Below are 24,864 nucleotides of genomic sequence, written 5' to 3' on the forward strand. Positions count from 1 at the left end.
GGTATGGATGGAATTGGTAGTTGCCGTGACATGTTACAGTAGATTGGTAGAAGGAACATTAGATATATCTACATGTAATTAAAATTATAGATGATCTGGAGCCAACTGAACATTGTGAACTAGAGGAAAGACTTGGCACTGAAGCCTCATGGGATGGTAAACTGATGCTGACTGTTCTTTGTCAAAGTGAGTGGGTTTAAAGTCCATCCAAGGACTTTCCAATCGCCAGAAATTTCCCAAATGGCAGAGTTCACATTGTGCATCATAAAAAAAGAGGAGAAATACAGATGGTTGAGATTCTTGACTCTACCTGGTTTGGTTGTTGTATTTGCAGCTCAGAACTGCATTTTACGACACATTTGAACAGATCAAAGTGGTTTCTGCAGCAGATACATGTTTATAGAGATGGAAAATGTCAGGTTTTTTTCTCTCTTCCATTGTGGTTTTGTCCGTTTGTTTTTTTTGTTTTTTTGTCACCTGAGTGTCAGCAGCTGAGTGACTATTTTCTCTTGCAGATGGGGTATTGCTTCCTCCATCTGATAAATCATTGACCCATTTGGGGGAAAAAAAAAATTGTGATATGTATGCAAAAGCTGGTTGAATAAAAAACAAACAAACTGTTGTTTCATTGAAAAAGAACCTGAAGACTTACTGACATATTAGATTAAAAAAAATTTTTTTTTAAAATGTAATCTCTGCAAAAGAACCTGATAAATGATCAACCCATTAGAAAAAAAAATTGTAATGCCTATGCAAAAGTTGGCAGAATTTAAAAAGAAAGAAAGAAAAAAGATTTGTTTCATGGCATCATAAGAATAACATTTGAAAATACACATAATAAGGCAGAGAGAAAAAAAAAAATGATGACCTCCATGGACCAGTTGTTTTTCAGTGACTGTCACCTTGTCTCATTTCAGGTTGAAGCCAGCTGCAGAGAACTACGGTATTTACACTGCCTTCATGTTGTTTCCTCGTCGGCATGGATCAGCATTGTTTCAACCTGAATCACTGGATGACTGGATTACCAAACTTGAACACCAGCTTCACTTCAACCTACATCACTGTGTGATTGGATTATTGACAAAAACGGACATTCACCACACCTGAACGTCTTCAATAGTGCAGAGAGGGAGAAAAAAGTGCAAGTGACGACAGATAACAGGTAACACACTCTGAAACAAATAACACTTTATTTATTTATTCATTTGTTTATTGATTTTCATAATTGAAACAGGCAAACATCAATAACAATTGTAAAAGAAATAACCCATCTGCAGGTTCTGCTTCAGTAACTTCTCATTGCCTATCTGTTCTCAGCATTCCATTTCATATTTTCAGCAAAGATCCTATTCAGTCTGCTGTCAGTCCTTTCTAATGGAGGAAGGTAGCAGAATGATTAAGATCCTTATCTGCCAATACAATGTCTGTGAGGGTGTGGGGTTGAATCCTGCTTTCTCCCATAGACTGGAAATTCAAACTGAGCCAGTCATTTGGGTGAAACGATAAATGGAATCATTTGTGCAGCACACACCTGGTTCACTGAAAAAGAACCAATGGCAACATCAAGTGCTGCCCTCTGGCAAAATTCTGTTGAAGAAATCCACTCAGACAGGTACATAAATATATATGCATGCACTCAAGGCATGACTAGGTGCATTGGGTATGTTGCTGGTTGGGCATCTGCTAGCCTAGCAGATGTGGTGTAGTGTATGGATTTGACCAAACACAATAACACCTCCTTCAGAAACAAACTGTCAGTCTTTTTGATTCAGTCAGCTTGAACCATGAGTACGAGTGTGACTGTGAATGGAAAGTGGACTAATTCTGCAGAAGGAAATGGCCATCATTTGATTTGGTTGCACACAGCCAAACACTGCACCTCCTGTGAGGTCCCCTGTAGAGTTACTAAATTTTTGTCTTGTCCCCTGAGTGCATAATTTTTTCCAAGTCACAAACAAAACAAAACCCCCACTTACGATACAAACTAACAAAGATAGATAGATACAAAAAGGAACAATCTTAACAATCTCTCTTGCCTTGACTACTGTAACTCCCTATTGTCTGGTTTGCCTGCTTCATCCATTCAGTCCCTTCAGCGCATACAAAATTCTGCTGCCCGACTCGTCCTCAGAAAGAAAAGATCTGAGCACATCACTCCTATTTTGCAACATCTCCATTGGCTCCCTGTCTCACACAGAATAAAGTATAAGATCAGCACTCTATGTTATAAATGTATTCACAAATCTGCCCCTTCCTATCTTTGTGGCTGCCTTCACCTCTACACTTCATCTCGCTCTCTCTGATTGGCTTCAGATCCACTCTGTTTACGCATACCCAGAATCAAACAGTTACACTCCACTGGTGGACGCCATTCTTTCTCTGTCTCTGGACCTTGCATTTGGAATTAACTTCTTTCGCTTCGTCAGGTCTCCACACTCAGCTTTTTCAAGTCTGGCCTTAAAACCCACCTCTTCACAAGATAGCCTCCCTCCCCTGCCTCTTCCTTGTCTTCAGTTTTAGATTTATGCATGCGTGTGAATGACTAGTGTGAAAGTGCTTAGATTTGTCTCTGCACAAGATTCAGTGCTATATAAATACTATCATTAAATTAATTAAAATCCTCTAATACTGCTGAACACTACATTTAATCTTTTGTAACATGTACCCACATGTAGTGTACATTCTTCATGGAAAATGGGGCTTAAACTGTAACATATTCACACTGCTTTTTTCATGGTCATTGTTTTTCTCATGTGCGCGCATGCGTGTATATATGTCTGCATAAGTATGTCAAAATCAGTAAATGATGTGTAGCTTTTTTCTTTTTTTTTTATGTGTGTCATGGTTAAATTTATAAACATATATGTCCAATATTTTTTTTAAACCAGTCATATAATATACATTATTTATGATTGAACAGATGTATGTGGTATGGAATCATTAATCAGTGACAACTTGTGATGCAATCTCAAAAATAGTAACCCAAAGATGAAATTATAATAATGAAAGTAAACATTTTTTTACAATATATATATTTTTAAAATAAACAATCTTTTCCTTTAGATAAGCAGTGTCCTTTCAGAGCCCCTTTTCACTGTTAATCTTTGGATTGAGCTGGATCAATCAGTTTCAGGGCAGGAATTGATTCAGCATAGGGCATATGAAATTCAAGAACTATGTATCACATTCATTGGGGAAAGAAAGAAAAAATAAATAGATCAGTATCAAAGTACAGCAAAAAATGATATATGAAAATAAAAGTAAATAAAACAAAAAAGCTGATAAGAGTGATACAAAAGAGGAAATTTCTGGGGCAGACTTTTGGCCGGATGGTAGGGATATCATTTTTAACAGAAAGAAACACCAGTATCCCCACCGGGTGACTGTAGATAATATACATGCAAATACACACACACACATACACACACACACACACACACATATATACATATCTAAAAGATTTCAATTTTTGAAAGTTCTACTCAGTTATCTAGTTGTATTTTTTCTGAGTGTGTCTTCAGCCCCAGGATGATTAATATTTTCTTGTTTAAAAAAACAACAACAACAACTTGTTTTCTGGTCATCCTATGAGAACATAAATGACTGATGCAACAGCTGAGGTGTTGGAAAGACAGACTAGAGTGTTGGATGTTCGATCTGTAGGCTGTAGTAGTTTTAATTCAGATTGATTGGCATCTACTGGGTTTAAGTTGAAGGTGGGTTTTTTTTTCTGATCCCAAGCCATAGGTCAGTGTATTCTGTGCCAATTTGCCAGTGCCTTAATCCCCTTTGTGTACACACATGCATTAAGTCAAATACATTCAATAAAGATCCTGTAATTGCAGTAGTAGTAGTACTTGTAGTAGTATAGGGACTGGCAGTCATCTGCCTAGACCTCTCGGTCTTTTTATGTCCCCATCGAATCTTCACTTCTTCCATTTTATTTTATTTATTTATTTTTCTTTTGTTTGTTGTTGCTGGGTGGGGTATGCAAGTATACTTCTGCAAGAAACTTTGTTTTGTTCATCATAGTCAAAAAAATTTTCTTTTAAGATGGTGTTGGTATCAAGGAGATTTTTTAATGTGTTAGTATTTTGCGCAAGTTTAAATTCGGTTAGTAGTGCATTCCATGTCTGTGCAATTTGGTTAGCCAATGAATTTTTTCTAATGTTGGTGTTGCAGTGTTCTAAACAAATTTTCTTTACTGAGTCCCTTGTACTATCAATATCATAGTCCGACATTCTAAAGATATGTCTTGCATTTACATCATTTATGTTATTTAATATTAAGTTTCAATCAAATTTCCTCTTATTCTTCTACATTTTAGTGAATGTAGATTTAAGTATGTAAGTCTTTGTTGATAACTCATTTTCTTGCATTCTTTTAATAATTTCGTTGCTCTTCTTTGGACCCATTCTTTTGCTACAGATTGTCTCTTAAGGTATGGGTGCCACACAATATTACCATATTCTACATGCGATCTAACTAATGCTTTGTATAAATTGAGAAATATATCTTTCTCTTAATTACACCAATCATTTTATTGGCTTTATTTATAATATTATCAATATGTGTATCAAAGGATAGTTTATTGTCAAACATTAATCCCAGGTCTTTCTCACTATGGCATTTCTCAATATTCTGTGCCGTGTTTTCTATTTTCATATGGTAATTGTTATTTGGATTTTTTTCCCCTATGTGCATTACTTTACACTTTGAAACATTAAAATAAAGGTTCCATTTGTCAGACCATTCTTGTAGTGTATATAAATCAGTTTGTAATATGAGATTGTTGTGTGCATCACCATAAATTTTAGTGTCATCTACAAAAGTTTTACACATACTTTGTATACAATCAGGAAGGTCGTTTATATATATATATATATTGTGAAAAGTACTGGTCCAAGAATACTGCCCTGTGTAATACCACTGATTATGTTTGCACAAGTTGACTTTTCTTCTCCTATCTTAACTAATTGTGTTCTACCTGTTAAGAAGCTTCTTGTCCAGTTTAGTAAGTTACCAGTAATACCATACGAGGCTAATTTTAATAAGTCTTTCGTGTGGGACAGAATTGAATGCTTTTCTGAAGTCTAATTAAATTATGTCAGTAGATTTACCGCTATCTTGTCATTTTAGTCAGATCTTCAATTACTTCTAATAGTTGCGTTATGCATGATCTATTCTGTCTAAAGCCATGTTGACATTCTACATAAAGGTTATTTATTTTCATATGTGAAATCATTGCATCTCTAATAAAAGATTCTAAAATCTTACACACTATACATGTCAGGCTCACTGGTCTATAATTACCTGGTTCTTATTTTGACCCTTTCTTGTAAATCGCTGTTACCTCAGCCATCTTCCAATCGTTTGGTATGGAAGCACTTTCAAGTGACTTATTACAGTAATATAGATGATGCTCAATGGAATAGCCAAATCTTTGCTCAACTCTTTTAGGAGCCATGAAGGTATTTGGTCTGGTCCTTGTGCTTTATATGGGTCTAAAGCTTTTAATTTATTTTTCCACTGCCATAGGGGTGACGCTTACATCACATACAGGAAATTGATTAATATTTCCTGATCTGGAGCTTTTTCCAAGGTTAGGTAAATTTTAACAGTCTCTTTCGTAAAAAACACTCGCAAAGAAATTATTTAAAGTTTCTGCTTTTTCCCTGTCTGTTTCTGCTAAACTGCTATCTTCTTTTTTCAATTTCAGTACTCCTATTCCCGTTTTTGGCTTAGTTCTTTCCTGTGCATACTTCCAAAACATTCTTGGGCTATATTTACAGTTTTTTGCTATGTTTCTTTCATACTCTTTTTTTTTTAAATAATTTTTTTAAAGCTTTTTTAATGAACTTACAGTACTTATTCCTTTGTGTTACATAACATAAATAGGAGTAACCTGTTTTTGTTCTTAAGAAACGCTTATATAGTTTATATTTCTTTTTGATGCTTCTCATTATTTTTCTGTTCATCTATAAGGGTTTTAATTTCTTTTCTTGTCTACCTGTAATTTTAGGTATAAATTTATCCATAGATTTAAGTATTAGTGTCTTTAAATCATTCGAGCACTTGTTAACATCTTGTTCCTCCATGTATGTCCAATCCATTTATTTATAGTTTCTCTTATTTTATTATAATTTCCCCTTTTTTTAGGTCAAATTTATACTTAATTTCTGCTTTTAACTTCACCATTGAAATATGGAGCTAGAAAACCAGAATATTATGGCCACTCTTTCCTAGAGAATCTAGGTGTTTGATTTTAATTACCAACCTGGTATCGTTCACCACTACTAAATCTACAATGCTAGGTCTCTGACCTGTTCTATTTCTTGTTGGTCTTGCTACTTTTTGAGTCAGGAAAGCATCTCTCAGAGTGACTCAGACATTCTATAAAATTATTATCAGAATGGCCTGCCCATGAACCATCCCACTGTATAGCTGGGTAATTAAAATCACCCATAATACAAACTTTGTCAGAATTTGTCAATACTTTAGATTTTATCAGTTCAAATAACTTTTCAATATTCTGTTCTGATGAATTTGGACTTTTGTATATATACATCCAATTAATACTTTTTCATCATTTGCACTTTTAAATCTACACCATACGCTTTCTTTAAAAGCAGACTTGGTTAGAATAGAATATTCCTGGGCTACTCCTCTCTTTTCATTTGTATTTGTGAAAATATTGTAATAAGGGATACTGCCATGTTCTTTTACATTGAAAAAATATCTTTGGTTTTTTGGAATTGTTTCTGTTAGGCCAATAATGTGTGGTCTTATCTCACTGACTCTTATTTTAAATTCTTCTAACTTATTGGATAGCCTATCTACATTACTATACATTATGATACAATCACTAGAGAGAAGAAAATCTTTACAGCTATTTACAGTCAGTATGTTTTGTGATTGTAGTCACTCCTTGTCTTGGTCATTTGTCCCATTTCCCTTTCCCTTGTCAGTAACTAGTCGGTCGTCAGTCTTCTTTTTTCTTTTCTTTTTTTAAAACTATTTTGCCGTTTCTGATTACCAGATCTTTTCCCCGTTTGGCCATTCTTTCCTTCTTTTTTTTTTCAGTCATCAGTTCTTGGAATTTCTGTCTCTCTTTCATAGTCAGGTCATTATTTATGTATACTCTTTTCTTGGGGTCACTGATTTCTTGGTTTGTGTGAACTGCTTTTTTCATTATTTCTTTCTTCTTATTTTCTGATGTCACGGTCACTTTTAAAAATCTGGGTCTATTTCCTCCTATTTTACCCAGTCTGATAGGGTTTGTGAGCTCTTCTTTGTCTATTGTCACCTCGCATTTGTCCATGATCCTCATGATTTCCTTCATATCGTCTTCTTTCCTTTCTTCTGCAGTCAGCTTGCTACTTTCTGTCAAATTCACTATCACTATGTTCTTCCTTTTTTCCTCCCATTCTTCTAGAGCTTCTGTCAGGTTTCTGTCTACAATTTCTTCAATCTCCTGTTCCGGCTTCCCTCCCCCAATTTCTCTTTCTATTGCTTCTAATCTCTGGCAGAGCACGTCCATCATTTTGTCAAGTTTTGTCTCTAGTCTGGTCTGCCCTTCTCTCTTGTCTGCTGACAGGGTTCGCAGACCCATTGCAGACTCTTGTTTTCCGTCAGTTGCCTGAAAAGATAGCCTTGATTTTAGCACACGTTTGGTGAACCCAGTGCTTGCAGTTAAATCACTTTATAGATGGCGTTGCCACTTCGCTATCCTCACAGGGTTCATCACAAATTAGGCACTGCCATGGTGTCAATTGAGACAGCGAGGGCCTGCCTCTCTGTTTGACTGTTACTCTGCTTGTGCCAGATGTGTTGTTCTTGGGTGTGCTTGAGCCCCCCACCCCCCCCCCCCCCCCCCCTACTGTTGCGTTGACTCCGCGGTTTCATCTTTGCACACAACTCTACCGTTACATGTTTCCCTCTTTACATGGACAATAAATTGAACAATATAATTTTATATATTGGCAATATAACGAAACAGAACACAATATCAAACAGAAAACAAATATCAAGAGATGTTACCTTATTTCCCCTGTTGGTAGTATCAAAAACAGAGAAACAAGAAACAAAAATTGTTACCTTTGTCAGTTGTTAATGCATTCTAGAGGTGCAGAAAACAAAAACGAAAGTGAAATTTGTAGCACAAAATGGTGTCTGTGTCCGTGGAAGTATTCAGTGCAAATTAGTTTTCTTTTTTTTCTTTCATTTTTTTTTTACGAAGAATCTCCTTTTCCTTTTCCATAATAGGGACTGTTTATCAATTTCTGTTCACTATGCAATTTTATCTTTATTAATTTAGAAATTTAGTTGGCCAAAAACTTTGAAAATGGTCGGAGCATCCATCCATCCGCACATGCGCACAAAGTACAAAATTGATGTCAGCATTTTTTTTTAATTTTTTTTTTTTAATGGATTATGGGAACACAGACACACTCAGCATGAACTCCCCTGAAAATGGAGTGTGGCTGCCTACAGTGCAAGGTAAAAATCTGTGTAACCACCAACTTATTGCAAGTGAACCATTAATGTTGGAGTTGTAGCTGACAAAAACATGAATTTCAACCAAATGTATCACATATGATAAATTAATTTGTAAATCTGTATTCATGTTATATACATGCATAATTTTATGTTTTGTAAAATGAATGGAGTTCTTCCTTGAAATTGTATTGTTAGTGAAGACAACAGTAAGATCACACATTTTGTTGGTAATGTTACAGTGAGAGAGTTGTCCTGTGTGTTAACCTTTTTTACTTTCAAACACACATTTTCACTTACCAAACTGAAAAATTAGTGGTTATGTCCCTTATCTGAGTAAAATTATTTCGCATGCACATGGCATCAGGCGCTCTTCCTCTCTTCAATCAGTGAGTGTTATAACACATCTCTTCATTAAGTGTTAAAAAATAATAATGATATTATTATAATATCATCATTATTGTTATCAAAAATTCTTTCTTTGATCTGGGTATCTGTGTGTTATTTTGTGCATTTGACTGTGAAGCACTTTTATCCATTGTGTAACTGTAACTGTGTGAGTGCTTTAGAAATGACAAAATTTTTATCAAATTGGTTTCCGTAATTTAAATTTTAACAAACTTATCTATTAACTCACTTGTTATTGTTGCATCAATTTTCAATAGAAAACTCCTCAAATGTCTAACATTTTACAGTTGTGTGTGTGTGTGTGTGTGTGTGTGTGTTATAAATGGCATTACCTGGTAAATAATAAATGGTTCCATAAACATTCTCATGAGAAAATGCGTGTGCATGTTACTAAGACTGGTAGGCATAAGAGAATATGACTGCTTTACAGTTATACTTAATTGTCTAATGTTCCAAAAGGTACTGTAGCCTGCACTCTGAGCTTGAAGAAAAACATTTTGGCTATACTTGTGAGTAACCTAGCTTTTTGAAATGAACAGAAGTGCAGTTCTGATATTTACTTTCTTTCTTACTCAGTACCTTATCAGTTAATGTGTTCAGTAAGTGAGGCCTGCTGTAGACTTGAACCATGTGTATGATGATTGAGGCCTATTGTGCCAGACCTGCTCATCGTTCTGTGCTGAGACTTTGCATGCATGGCAAAAAATAAACGTGGCAGCTGGGGTCATACAGTGATGGGACAGCAGCCAGTAGGAATCCAGCCTGCTTTAGAATGCGCAACTTATGGGGCTCGAATGACAGCAAGTTCCATTTTGATACAAATTACAACTCTGTTGGAAAAATTGCTTCTCAGATCAAGCCTGCTGTGATACTGGATGAGCTTCGTGTTGCCCCTGGCATTTCTTGTCTGTTAGAGCGTAAATCTGGGTCTGTCAGTTTTGTGTTGCTCAGCCCTTGGAGGTGCTGCATGAGATGTATCACATCTTCACTTCAGAAGTGCTACTTGAGGCTTGGCAGTTTGAGGGGAGCAAGACATTCAGTGTACTGTGTAGGTTCAAAGTGTTTTTCAGAGAACCCATCAGCTTTGTGGCCCGACATTAAACATATTTGTTGCTCTGAAAGATCTTCAAATACATGGATGTACTCTTCTTCAGGTGATCATAAGACATCTAAATCTAATGATACCCAGGGTACAGTTGGTCTTTGCAAGTGGCCTGTTGGTTTTGGTTATAAAGTAAGAGGATGACCTAGTTTTTCAAGTCCGGAGCTGAAGGACTGAGAATAAAGGCATGTACAACTGTGTATGATTATTATTATTTGTAAATCAAATATTCAACAGTTTAGTTTAACTTGGGTGGTGGTAAACAAACATCTTATCTCCATGCCAGTGACAAGGATTGAAGGAGCACAAACTGACAAAGAAGCATGGTACACAATACAAAACTGATAGTGCATCACAGAAAAAAGTATTTAACCGTGACTGTGGGAGCCTGTGAAGAAACCAGACTAACCTTGTGCACTGATGGAGGAACATAGGGGTCCTTAACAGTGAGACATCCTTCTCACATATTCTGAGCTTTGCTCTTGTTCTGTCATTGAATCCGACTCATTCAGTCATTGTCACTGGTGTGGCTGAGGACTGTTGTTGTAACTGTAAGTTGAACGTTTGTGCTGACAGCCGAGTTGAGTTCACTATTGACCTGAAGGAGTGGACACAGAGTCAGAGGTCAGAGGGAAAGGTAGTCACAAGGGTGAGGGGAAGTCAGAACAGGCTGTATGTAGGGGTGAGGGGATGTCAGAACAGGCTGTATGTAGGGGTGAGGGGAAGTCAGAACAGGCTGTATGTAGGGGTGAGGGGAAGTCAGAACAGGCTGCATGTAGGGGTGAGGGGATGTCAGAACAGGCTGCATGTAGGGGTGAGGGGAAGTCAGAACAGGCTGTATGTAGGGGTGAGGGGAAGTCAGAACAGGCTGCATGTAGGGGTGAGGGGAAGTCAGAACAGGCTGTATGTAGGGGTGAGGGGAAGTCAGAACAGGCTGTATGTAGGGGTGAGGGGAAGTCAGAACAGGCTGTATGTAGGGGTGAGGGGATGTCAGAACAGGCTGTATGTAGGGGTGAGGGGAAGTCAGAACAGGCTGTATGTAGGGGTGAAGGGAAGTCAGAACAGGCTGTATGTAGGGGTGAAGGGAAGTCAGAACAGGCTGTATGTAGGGGTGAGGGGAAGTCAGAACAGGCTGTATGTAGGGGTGAGGGGAAGTCAGAACAGGCTGTATGTAGGGGTGAAGGGATGTCAGAACAGGCTGTATGTAGGGGTGAGGGGAAGTCAGAACAGGCTGTATGTAGGGGTGAAGGGATGTCAGAACAGGCTGTATGTAGGGGTGAGGGGATGTCAGAACAGGCTGTATGTAGGGGTGAAGGGATGTCAGAACAGGCTGTATGTAGGGGTGAGGGGAAGTCAGAACAGGCTGTATGTAGGGGTGAGGGGAAGTCAGAACAGGCTGTATGTAGGGGTGAAGGGATGTCAGAACAGGCTGTATGTAGGGGTGAGGGGAAGTCAGAACAGGCTGTATGTAGGGGTGAGGGGATGTCAGAACAGGCTGTATGTAGGGGTGAGGGGAAGTCAGAACAGGCTGTATGTAGGGGTGAAGGGATGTCAGAACAGGCTGTATGTAGGGGTGAGGGGAAGTCAGAACAGGCTGTATGTAGGGGTGAAGGGATGTCAGAACAGGCTGTATGTAGGGGTGAGGGGATGTCAGAACAGGCTGTATGTAGGGGTGAAGGGATGTCAGAACAGGCTGTATGTAGGGGTGAAGGGAAGTCAGAACAGGCTGAATGTAGGGGTGGAGCTGGGGAGGCAGTAAGTGAGGATGGTGGCATGTGGACAAATTACATCAAATATGAACACACACTGTTTTGTTTTGTTGTTTTTTTGTGTGTGTTTTTTTTTTTTTTTAAAGTGCATTACATGGTTTTCAGGATTGGGAATTTAGGTATATTCAGGCACTGATAATTTGTTCACACACACACACATACACACACACACACACATGCTGATGCGAGTTGAATTCTCAGCTTTTATGAAGTTTGAATGGAAACATACACACTGACTGGGCTGACAGCTGGTACCATGACTTCCTTTTTTTAAGTCTGCTGTGGTTTGTGGTGCAAGTACCGCAATCTATTACATGTATCATATGTTGTAGAAGTAACAGCAGTAACACAAGCATTCATACACATACACTCATACAAACACATTCATATTTACAAACACAGATATTTTGGGATATAAGGGGTGGGGGGTGAGAAGAGTTCTGGAATGGGGGTAGAGTTCAGGAAGGGTGGGGGTTGGGGGGCAGGGAGAGTGAACCCACACAACACAAGAGTGAGAGAGATCCATTATGGAGACAGAGGAAGAGACTTGAGAGTGAGGTCAACCACGGGAACAACAGAGCACGCACACACACAGCCTGACAGAGGTCCATTAACTAAGTTCCATTTAGGAGAAAGGGACACATAGAGAAACACACACACACACACACACACAAGCGCGCGCGCGCGCTAGATCTATATCCTCTCACACTACACTGGGAACATACACGTCAAGTATTTTAACAAATTCCTGCGTGAATAAAACCCCACATTTTGCTAAAAGGTCTGTAGTATCACCTACACCTGTATGGGAACTTCAAAGAGCGCAATTTGATATCGATCACACTGATCTGACCAAAGATGACAACATAAATTTACTTACATCGCATGTACGAATCCACTTGGAAGAGAAATACCTTAATCATCTAAAGATATTTACAGACGGCTCTGTTGTAAATGATAGAGCTGGTGCTGCTTTCGTTATTCCAGACCTTAACTTTCAAAACTCATTTCAACTGGGAGAGAATAAGTCCATCTTCACAGCTGAACTCATAGCAATTCTAATGGCGTTAAATTTCATGATATCCTTTCCGAAAACTAAATTTCAGATTCTATTTTGTGTTGATTCTAAATCAGTTCTTCAAGCTATTGAACTTATAAAAGAAACAGGTTAGGTATGAACTCATTATTGAAATTAACCATTTGATTCACAAACTCTTACTAAGAGGCTCTCACATAACCTTTTGCTGGATTCCTTCTCATTGCGGTTTTTACTATAATGAAAAAGTTGACATTTTGGCTAAAAAAAAGGAGCTAGAAGCTCCACGAAGGAGTTAGATTTAAATATTTCGCTTTCACTACAGGAATGTTACACCATGGTGGAAAAAATCCAATGGTCAAAATTTCAGTTTGAGGAAAAACACACCGATGTTACATATGAACATACAGAAAATGTATGGTTTCATGGGAAAACATTACCATAATGATTTTCATAAGAGGCAAATCATTCTGATCTGCAGATGGAAAATGAATAGTTTTAGGACAAAATATGTCAGTAATGTTTCTTGCATCTGTGGTGCTCACGTAACAGCCGACCATATATATACCAACTTGTGATATGCAAGTCTCAAATCCCTGAACTGAAATCATCTTCAGCGTTGACGATCTTCAGCAGCCCATTGCTGATGTATGACTTTTTCAACCTTGTTAAATAGTCCAGTTGGTTTGCTGTTATAGTTGTTAGTTTTTCATTAGAAATGTGTTATATTGTTATGGGTTTTTTTTGTTTAAAATTTTTTTTTTTTAACAAAACTTAAATCAATCATTTTCTATATGTAGCACACACACACACACACTTTCACTTACTCACATGCGTACACAGTAATCCCCCCCCCCCACCCCTCGATTTTTTTCCTACCCTCGTCTAATATCACTTACAGTGAAAAGACATTAAACTAAAGAACGAACGAACACACACACACGCCCCCACACACAGAACCATTATAAATAGATCTATACAGAGAGAGACAGAGAGATAGAGAGAAAAGAAAAAGTGGAGAGAGAGACTAGAGAGAGAAGAAAAAGTGGAAACATACACATTTATCCATGCATCTACACACACATCCACATCTGCACACACTTAGTAACATAGATGTACATAGATGTACATGTATATATATATATCTGCTGGCGTGCATACTGGAATGCACATTCTGGCACACCACCACCTGCACAGAGGCATGTAATGTATGGAGGAGGGAATCTGTTGAAAGCTGCCAAACTCAACTCACCACAAAGGTGTTACTAGAAGCTCTGATATTCATGTGTTGTGAGTTACTTCCCTTGAATATGAAACCAAGGCTAACAACAGCAAGGCCAACATACTGGATCATCAACTGAGACTCAAACTGAGTAAACGGTGGCAGCGGTTAAAACACCATAAAAAATATCTGTGTAAAGAACCATTTTGGCCAAGATTTAAAAAAAACCTAGCTGGAGTTTTAGGATCTTCAAACATCCAATCCATTACTTTTTGGAAGATGAAAACATTACAAAGCCAGAAAAGAAAAGTCTCAATATTTTGAGAGGATCTGGTGCTGAAGCATCAAAAGATTACAAGCCTCTGGGCAGTCTGAGGCAGAAAAAAGAAGACGAAAAGATCCAGACAAGTTGTGGACTTACTTAGAATCACAAAGTCTACGAATAATTTGACTTTCAGAGTGCAGTGACTCCAGTTAATGCACATGACAGTCAGAAAAAGAAACATTGGATGACTTCTGCACAAGAGCTAGGACTACAGCACTCAAGTGCCTATTCAAACAGAAAGAGTTGGAGGAAAGAATAGAGCTGATCATAGCATTGATGCTGATTGAAACCTTCCAAATGGAACTGAGCAAAGAATAAGGATTTATAAACTCACGAAGGAACTCCAGCTGAGGGTTGCAGATTTGAAACCCTAATAGAAGGAAAGAGCAAGCTGAAAGCAACAGCATTACCACAGGTCAATGTTGATGTACAGTAAATCAAAAACAAATACAGAAATTGTGGATTGAAACATGCACTATGCAAATGTCCAGTGTAAACGGTAAAGCAACAAATGCAGTCTGCCGAAAGAAGAATGAATCATTGGAAAACTATTTAGGTGCTGCAGTAAATTCTATCACCAGGACCAGCAGAACAAAGATGACCCAAACATCAGCACCAGAGATCAAGAAGACAAGCAGATGAAATTGAAAAGTGACATAGACAACAGAAAATACCACTGATACAGTGATAGTGATGAGCAATTTGACTGCATTTAAATACGGAGCTAAACAGCATGAAAAGAAGCTGTCACAAATCTATACATCAAATAACCACAAAAGGAAAGCAAACATTGGATGAGACTGAAAATTGACACAGGTGCAGCAGGAAACACAGTAACAGTTTAATAATAATAATAATAATAATAATGGATACTTATATAGCACACTATCCAGAAATCTGCTCTAGGTGCTTTACAAAAACGCTTTTGTTAACATGAAACATCATATCTATGTTACATACACACACCAAAATGTGACTACACACACATACACACACACACACGCACACACACTCACACACACACACACGCTGCATACATACATTTTAACATACATGTGTATCTAACAGCTACCCTAACACATACGCACACATAGGCAGGCACAAACTTACATAAACAAACGCACACGCACACACAATACACATTCATATACATGCATGTAGTTACATACACATACATATGTATACACACATAGTCAAGCACAGCTAACGCAAAGGAAGTGGACCTGCCACAATTGAACTTATTGCTGAGGGAAAAGGTGCGTTTTGAGACGAGATTTAAAAGATACGAGGGAATCAGAATGACGGAGGTTATCAGGGAGCTTGTTCCACGTCTTTGGAATCATAATAATAATAATAATAATGGATACTTATATAGCACACTATCCAGAAATCTGCTCTAGTTCAGTTTGACAGATGTATGGAGACAAGTACATGCATGTGCTACAGAAAGTGCATAATGTAAGCCTGACAGCATGCAATGGGCAGGACGTAGGGTAGGTATGCCTAATTGTGATCGATCCAGTCAAGGCGACCACCTCAACATGTGTATTGTACAGATAAAAGGTTGTACAAACAAAAAATGTACTTAAGTAGCTCCTCTGTTTTTAAAGGCTTTCTCCCATTTCGTCTACTTTTAAATGTTTTTTCAATGGTTGAAATAGCAGCGGTGTCTGAGGGCAAATGCAAATGGTTAAGTCTAATTGCGAATGATTGGATTGGGTACATATGGACAGTCAAAACAGAAGCAGGTCTTGAACTCATTAGATTTAACATATTATTGGAACATCACACCAGACTGTTGTATTGTTGGTTTTGATGCACACATACACATAAACACGTTTAAACACATTCACCTCACATCACACACAAACACACCCTTTTGAGAGCACTTGGTAATTGTGCAGCATCGTTCGCAAATAGACTCGCGTCAAAATGTCCTATACTATAGTCTAATTGCAAACTGCTCTATTTTGGAGATTCCTGAAAAAACTGACATTCTGTCACTGACATGCTTTCTTTAATTCTCCCAGCACTGGTAATGTACGCTACGCTAATTGACACTACTGTTGGACTTCCCTTTGGACACAATGTAAGTCAAGATATCTTCTAGGCTGGATTGGATGAGATACTAGACCTGCCAGGAGTTGCAGGCATACATGATGAGGTGTGTGTTCATGGAAAAGATGAATAATATGACAGCAACCTCAAAGGCCTCATGGATAAAGCAGAAACATGTGGTCTGGTGTTAACTTCAACTCTGAAAAATGCAACATATGAAAATCACAAATATATATCCTTCTTTGGAAATATGTATCCAGTGGAAAGTATCAAATCTGACCCAGAGAAAGTGAAGGTCATCAATCAAATGCCTGTGCCATGGAGAAAAGAAGACCCCCAGAGATTTCCTAGCTTCATGATCATGAGACATATCATTATTTATAATGGCATCATTCCTTCCCAATTTCAATGACAAGTCACAGCCACTCACAGACAGATCTCATGAAGAAGGATACATCATTTGTCTTAACAAGGACCATATATCTACTGCTTCTTTGAGCTGAAATAAAATATATCCAGTGAAGTCTGCCTGGCAAATTATGACCCAAAGATGCCAAATACCTTGGAAGTCGATGCAAGTCAAAAAGTGGCACTGCACTTCTCTAAAACAACCACCCAGCCGCCTTCACATTACAGTACTGCACTTCTTTAAAACAACCACCCAGCCGCCTTCACATCAAAAACATTGGATCAAACACAAAGCAACTACCCAAACATTGACAGAAAAATGCTGGCAATTATGTTGGGAACAAATTGCTTCCATACCTACCGTATGGATGCCAGTTCACAGTAGTCAAAGATCTATCAAACCACTTGTGATGATAATTTACAGATCACTGCATAAAGCACTACCCCATCTACAGAGGATGCTTCACAAAGTTCTGGGCTGTGATTTCCAACTGACATACAAACCTAGAAACACCATGGTCCTACTGGATACATTATCATGACTACCTGATCCCAGTGACAAAGAAAGCATTCCCCTTGATGAGAAAGTGGTTGGTGTTGAACTAACACCAGAGGAAATAGAATTCAATGATGCCGACGTGATAAATTTCACCAAGATGAAGCAGGAAGAACTTCAAGAAGAATCAGACAGAGAACCTACCCCATACATGCTGAAGGAACTTATTCAAAGATGGCCAGAAACTATAAGTGAAGTTCCAACAGAACTCGGGTATTATTGGTCCTTCAGAGATAACAGTTAGGTATGTATAATTAAATTGGGATTGGAGAATAGAATTATATCAAAGGCCCTCAAGTCATTATTCCCCAGTTACTACAAAGGGACATCTTGTTGCAACTGAACAAAGCCTATCATTGAATAGAAAAGACAAGGCTCCTTTCAAGAGAGTCAGCATTTTGGCAAAACATCACCAAGGACATAGATCTACGATCCAAACCTGCCAAGTTTACCAAGAAACAAGACCAGAAATCAAAGTGAACCAGTGACACCACATGAGATACCCAATGCTCCATGGAAGAAGCTTGACACAGATCTCTTCAAAATAAATGGTGTCAACAACTTGCTAATCACAGGCTACTATCCAGGTTAAGGGAGTAAACTGCTGAACTGTATCCTCTGAAACAAAGGGGGACACTGGCCTTCTTTGGAAAACCGGACATAGTGACAACAGGCCGCAGTTCACTGGCAAACCTGACCAGGTCTTCATTACATTGTGGGAAATCCAGCATGTCTCATCATCACCACAATATCCCAAATCAAATGGATTTGTTAAGAAACAGATACAAACTGTCAAAAACACCATTAAGAAATGTAAACAAAATGGACATGACATAGAACTAGCACTTCTATGCTTGAGAGCAACACCTGTTTCACAGCCTGTCCTCTCCAGCCGAGATGAAAAGAAAACTGAACAGCACTGCCATCTATATTATTTAACTGAACCTGCACGAAGATCTCATCAAGAGGCACTAGCTTTGAGATGCGACAACATAACCAAACATTACAACAAACATGCTGGGGATCAACCTCCACCTCTACACCACAGACAACCTGTGTGGGTGACAGACCATAAAATCAAAACGTGGAAACCAGCCAGTCATCCAAGTTAGAGGTGAACCTCATTCCTCATGAACCTCATGCTGCCTGCAGACAGATGGGAGGAAATCATCCAGGAGAATGCTAAAGACCAACAAGGTCAACACGATGCCGACAACCAACCCAGCAAGGTTCTGCTACAGACTGCTCAGTCTCCAAGCGATAACTATGTGATTAGGATGTGTCATCTTGACACCTGCAAGATTCCTAAATCGATGGACAGTGAACGTCCAGTCTTGAGTGTCTCTTGTTAGTTATTATGTTAAGTGCTTTCATTCGATTAATGTTCTGATTGTTTGATAATATTTGGTTATCGAGGGACATCTTATGAGTTACTGTCCTAGAATACGAAACCAAGGATACCTCAGCTTCAGTAACTTGGTAATTACAAGGCCGACATATCAGATCATTAACTGAGACTCAAACTCATTACCTATAGGTCAGATACAATATATTTTAAGCTCATAAAAGATGCTTCAGTTCACTATCAGGATCAGTAAAATTAGTCTTAAATTGTTGCCTAATAATTCTCAACACTATATAGTATAGTGGCATTTACAGAACTATCTAACATAATATTGTCACTGTTAGACTCTTTAATACTCAATACAATTATTGCACACACAGAATGAAATCTGGTCATATACTGAGATTTCTTAGTTTTAAAGCATACATTTCTTAACCTTAAAAGTAAACAATTTATGATTGGTTCTTGTGAGTCAATAATCAGCAATGGGTCACATGTTCATCGTAATCAAAACCCAGATTGTTGGTTTCATGGCACAGAGGCATATATGTATATTGAGTATCATATTAAAGACACACACAAACACATCCTCCCACTCTCCCTATTCAGAACTCCCCCACCCCCCACCCCACTTTTATTTTTTTATTTTTTTATATATCCCCTTGTCATTTGCTTCAGTACGGTTTACTTACATACAAAATAAGCGTCGAAATCCACTGAAAATGGGTTACATCTACTAATGGTAATATTATTTCACACATGCACAAACATTGCTGATAAAATAGGTTCCTGAATTTAGGATGCTAAAATAGGACTTTACCCAAAATCTGAAGATATTGCCACCATCTCCAACTTCTTATCCCTTAACTTTATGTGTTCAAAAATCTCCTTGACATGAACATCAATTTAAAAGAAAAATTTACTGACTTTGATGAGTGATTTACAGAACATGTAAAAGAAAACATATATGTCCCACAAATAAAAGACCGATATTGAAGGGGACATAAAAAAGGCCGCGAGGCCTAGGCAGTCAAATGCCAGTCCCTACACTACTACTACTACAGGTACAGAATTTGGGACTTTTTTTTTTTTTTTTTTTTTTTTTTTTTTTAAAGCCTTTTTGGCTTTTCAGCGCCCCTTCTTAATATAGAAATAGTTTAGGGTTGCGTACATGCGTATGAAATTTTTAAAATGTTCATTCATCAAAATCGCATGGTTTTATTAATGATTTAGAGTCATTGTCTAGGAGATTCTTGAACTGGTCAATAGTTTTAGCTGTTTTTGTTGAATTATTCAGTGCATTCCATCCTTTAACTGCTCTAAAGCTAAAAGAAAACTTACGAATATTTGTTCTAATTTTGTGAAAAGGTTAGTATTTGAACTTCTGGTAACATGGAGTTTGTTAGTAGAAAAGAAGGTGCAGGGGTCAGTGTCAACCATTTTATTAATTATCTTGAATACTTGTATCATGTTTCCTCGATATCTTCTGTATTTTTGTGAATGCAAGTTTAGTTGTCTCGAACAGTTTTGGTAGTCCAAATCTCTTAACTCTGGTATCATTTTAGTTGCTCTCTTTTGCACCTGTTCAACTGCTTTAGACTGTCTTATTAGTCTGGGATACCAAATTATATTACCATATTCCAAAATTGGTCGAACAATTGTTTTATAGAGGTTGACAAAAATGTCCTTATCCATAAATGTAAATGTTCTCTTAATAATACCCAATTCTTTATTAGCTTTATTTATCACAGCCTGAATGTGGCCATCAAAAGAAAATTTTCATCAAATATTACTCCCAGGTCTTTTTTTCATTGCATTCTGAAATAACATTAGAATTTGTGCCATCAATTTTCATTATATAATTCTTTTTTTGATTAAAATATAGATTCCACTTGTTTGACCAATTTTGTTGGTTGTTTAGGTCATTTTGCAATTGGGTTTTATCATAAATGTTAGTATCATCGGCAAATATTTTGCAGCATCTACATAGTCTGGGAGGTCATTTATAAATATGGTGAATAAAGTTGGCCCTAAAATACTACCTTGATACTTGCACATCTGTGCTCAATACTTGCACATCTGGTGAAAAACTATTTCCAACCCTTACCTTCTGACTTCTCCCTACCAAGAAAGCCTTTATCCATTTCATGATATTGCCATTTATCCCATAAGCCTCCAACTTAGATAATAACCTATAATGTGGTACAGAGTCGAAAGCTTTTTTAAAGTCTAAAAATATAATATCTACAGATTACTTCTCTTCTATTAACTGAGTTAAGTCTTCCATAACCTCTAACAGTTGAGTAATACATGACCTCTGTTTCCTGAATCCATGCGGACATGGTGAATATAATTATTTGTAATCATAAAATTAACTAAAACATCTCTGACTAGTGATTCTAGTACTTTACATGCCACACATGTGAGGCTAACTCATCGGTAGTTACCTGGATCAGATCTAGTACCCATTTTGAATTTTGAATATTGCTGTGACAACCTTAAAGCCTGAACCGGACTATAAATGGCGGGCGATTTGAATCAAGCCAGTTTCTCACCAGACTGACACTGTGACGTCGGTGAAGGTTTATTCAAAATAAAAGCCTAATAAAGCTACGGTTTGGCTTCATTTATGGCAGAGAGCGAGATTTGCCTAGCAGCTTCCAATCTAGACCGGAATTGACTTTGGAAAGTACAAAATGTGTCAGCTACACGTAATACAAAATTTGAATGCAGAGAAAAGGAGCGCAACCGAAACCTTGCTCTCGGGAGTTAAGACTTTAAGAGTGCTCAACATTAACTTCCAATCAGTAACAGGCAAGAAGGCAGAATTTGGGTATCTGTTAGACAGCACCAAACCAGACATTGTTATTGGAACTGAGACCCACCTATCCGAAGAAATAAAGAACTCCGAATTCCTGCCAAGTAGACACGGGTACAAAGTGCATCGGAACGATAGGAATAGGGATGGAGGAGGTGTCATGATCCTTGTCAAAGACTGCTACAATAGCACCCGAGTGAAAGAGCTGGAGACAAACTGCGAAGTAGTATGGGCGAAACTAAGACTGAAAGGTCGACGCACTCTGTATATCCGTGCATATTACAGACCCGACGTCTCCCACAAGGCCAGGCCAGTCTACAGGAATTTGAAGCTTCAGTTCAGAGAGCTTCCAGCATTCCCAACGCGATGCTTCTAATCGGAGGGGATCTCAACTTCCCAGGATGGGACTGGACAACAACGACTCTAAAGCCCCATACCAAATATGTTGACCTGCACAACCAACTCCTCAGAATCATTGATGAAAATGGACTGGAGCAAATGGTGACAGCCCCCACAAGAGGGGAGAACACACTGGACATCATCATGACTAACACTCCTCAACTCATCTCGCAAGTCGAAACCATGCCACCCTTGTCAGACCATGAAGTAGTCTACGCAGAGCTGAATATTCCCCTCCGCAGAAGAAAACAGTGGAGAGAACGATCACCCTGTACAACAAGGCAGACTGGAACAGCATGAAGGAAGCTGTAGAGAAAATAAGGGAAGAAGTTGATGGAATGAAGAACACTGCGAGCTCTGAGAGCCTGTGGACTCACTTTAAAACAGAGCTACTCGAAGCAGTCCAGACCCACATACCCTCCAAGAAATCCAGACCCAACTACAGCCAACCTTGGATCACTCCTAAGCTCCGCCGTCTAATCAACCGCCGCAACCGAGCCTACAAAAAGTGGAAAAAGGGAGGAGGCGAAGATCTCAAAGCTGAGGCTAAAGCAAGAAGGCGCGAAGCCCAACGACATCTGCGCCGAGCTTACTGGGACTACGTCAATGCCACTCTGACAGAGGAGCCCACAGAACATGCACCAAAGTACAAGCGATTCTGGAGCTATATTAAGAACCAGAAAGCTGCCAACGTCGGTGTAGCCCCTCTGAAAGTGAACGGACAACTGAAAATGGAGCCCAGAGAAAAAGCAGACGTACTTAACAACCAGTTCCAGTCCGCATTCAGCGAGGGAAAAACCTGCTCGCGGGAAGAATTCCAAGAGAAATGCGAGATGGCTGAGGGAGACTACCCAGTGCTGAACTCTGCAGACATCACGGAAGAGGGTGTTAGGCGATTGCTGATGAAACTAGACCCAGCAAAAGCGAGTGGACCTGACAACATCAGCGCCAGGCTCTTGAAAGAGCTGTCCTGTGAGATTGCCCCCATCCTCACCACCATCTGCAGATCCTCCCTGGACACTGGTTGCGTCCCCGCAGATTGGAAAAAAGCCCTGGTGACGCCTGTCTACAAAAAAGGCGAACATTACGACCCGGCAAATTACCACCCAGTCTCACTGACCTGCATTGCCTGCAAAGTGCTGGAGCACATCATAGTACATGCCACCATGAAGCACCTGGAACAGAGTAAAATCCTGTGTCCCCAGCAACATGGCTTCAGACAGCAGAGGTCCTGCGAAACACAGCTTATCGAGTTAGTGGAAGAGCTCACCTCAAGCATGGCATCAGGGCGAAGAACAGACGTCCTTGTGCTAGACTTTGCGAAGGCATTCGACAAGGTGAATCACTCACTACTGCTGCACAAACTGCATAACTACGGTGTAAGAGGCAAGATCAACAAATGGATCTCTGACTTCCTTGCCAACAGATGCCAGGCAGTTGTAGTCGAGGGGGCCCAGTCAAACTTCATTGACGTCAAATCAGGCGTTCCACAGGGATCGGTCCTTGGACCATGCCTCTTCCTGGTTTTCATCAACGACCTCCCCAAGAACCTGACCTCAAAGACAAGAATGTTCGCAGACGACACTGCCATCTACCGCACAATATCATCAATGGAAGATCATGCGCACCTGCAAGAGGATCTTGAACGTCTCCAAATCTGGGAACGGAAATGGGAGATGGCCTTCAACCCGGGCAAATGTGCTACGCTCAGAATCACTCGCTGCAAAAGTACAATCAGCGACAAGTACCAAATGCACGGACACGAGCTATCAATAGTACAATCAACGCCGCACTTGGGAGTCACCCTGAAGAAAGATCTGGAGTGGGAGGAACACATCAACAACATTACAAAGAAAGCAAGCAAAGTCCTAGGATTCTTGAGACGAAACCTGAAAGTTGCCTCCAACGAGCTGAGAGAAAAAGCATATCTATCCTTCGTAAGACCATTGTTAGAATACTCCAGCTCAGTTTGGGACCCACACAAGACAGAATGCATAAAGAAATTAGAGAACATCCAAAGAAGAGCAGCTCGATTCGTCCTCAACCGCTACCACCGGCGTGCAAGTGTAACAGACATGCTTGAAAAGCTCAAGTCGCCACCTCTCCTGAAACGACGTCAAGCAGCAAGGGTCACAATGTTGTATGAAATACACAATGACCTGGTGCAAGTCAACAAAAGTGTCCTCCAAAAACCAGTTATGAGAGACAGAAGATCACATGACCAACAATTCCAACGGCTTGTGAATCATAAACAGCAGTATCGGCTCTTTTCTTTCTTTCCATGTGCCATTCGTGAGTGGAATGAACTCCCAGCAAACACTGTTGAGGCAGACTCCCCCACTAGCTTCAAAAGCAGAGTCACCTCTCACCTCAAGGTCGCCACTCTTGACAGTCTCACTGCTGCGAAACTCCAAGAGTAGGCAAAACCACAGGATAAATTACAGCAATTGTCGGGTATGAATGTGAGAGTGAATGTTTAGGTAAGTAGTGGGTAGGGGGAGAGCTGGAGGGAGGGAGGGCGCTGCAGCGGGGGGGGTGCCAGGGGCCATCAGTAGGATGCCTGCCTGTCACTTCTCGCCCCCTCTGATCCAGTTAGTGGACAGGAGGGAGAGTGTGAATGTGATTGGAGTAAAAATTTTTTTTTTTTTCTCCAAGCAACCGGTCTGCGGAAACCCCCCAAAATGTAGCAAAATAATCAATGAGTTGATTGTGGCTACACAACAGAAGAAGGACTACTTTATATTTTTTCTGGAAAAGAGTAAAATCGTGAAACATGGGTGTGGGTTAGCGTTGAGGTGGGATTATATGATCAGCTGTGGCAAATTTTAGAGTTTGGTTCATTCACAGAGATGTTTATATCAGAATAATTATTTGTGGCAGTTTGTTACATGTGGGGGTGGTTTCCATCGATGTTGCGAGTTC

The 24,864-nt window shown here is 39.2% G+C and overlaps 1 protein-coding gene across 1 annotated transcript in view; it reads left to right on the plus strand.

The window, feature by feature from the left end:
- Positions 1-765: 765 nt before the first annotated feature.
- The window catches only part of LOC143296465 (uncharacterized), an 80,322-nt gene continuing 56,223 nt past the window's right edge, over positions 766-24,864 (plus strand). Inside the window, exon 1 of the mRNA XM_076608411.1 lies at positions 766-1,162. The gene's annotated coding sequence lies outside the window, so the exon portion shown is untranslated. The remainder of the gene's footprint in view (positions 1,163-24,864) is intronic.

This window comes from Babylonia areolata, chromosome 21, assembly GCF_041734735.1.
Source record: "Babylonia areolata isolate BAREFJ2019XMU chromosome 21, ASM4173473v1, whole genome shotgun sequence".
NCBI lineage: Eukaryota > Metazoa > Mollusca > Gastropoda > Neogastropoda > Buccinidae > Babylonia > Babylonia areolata.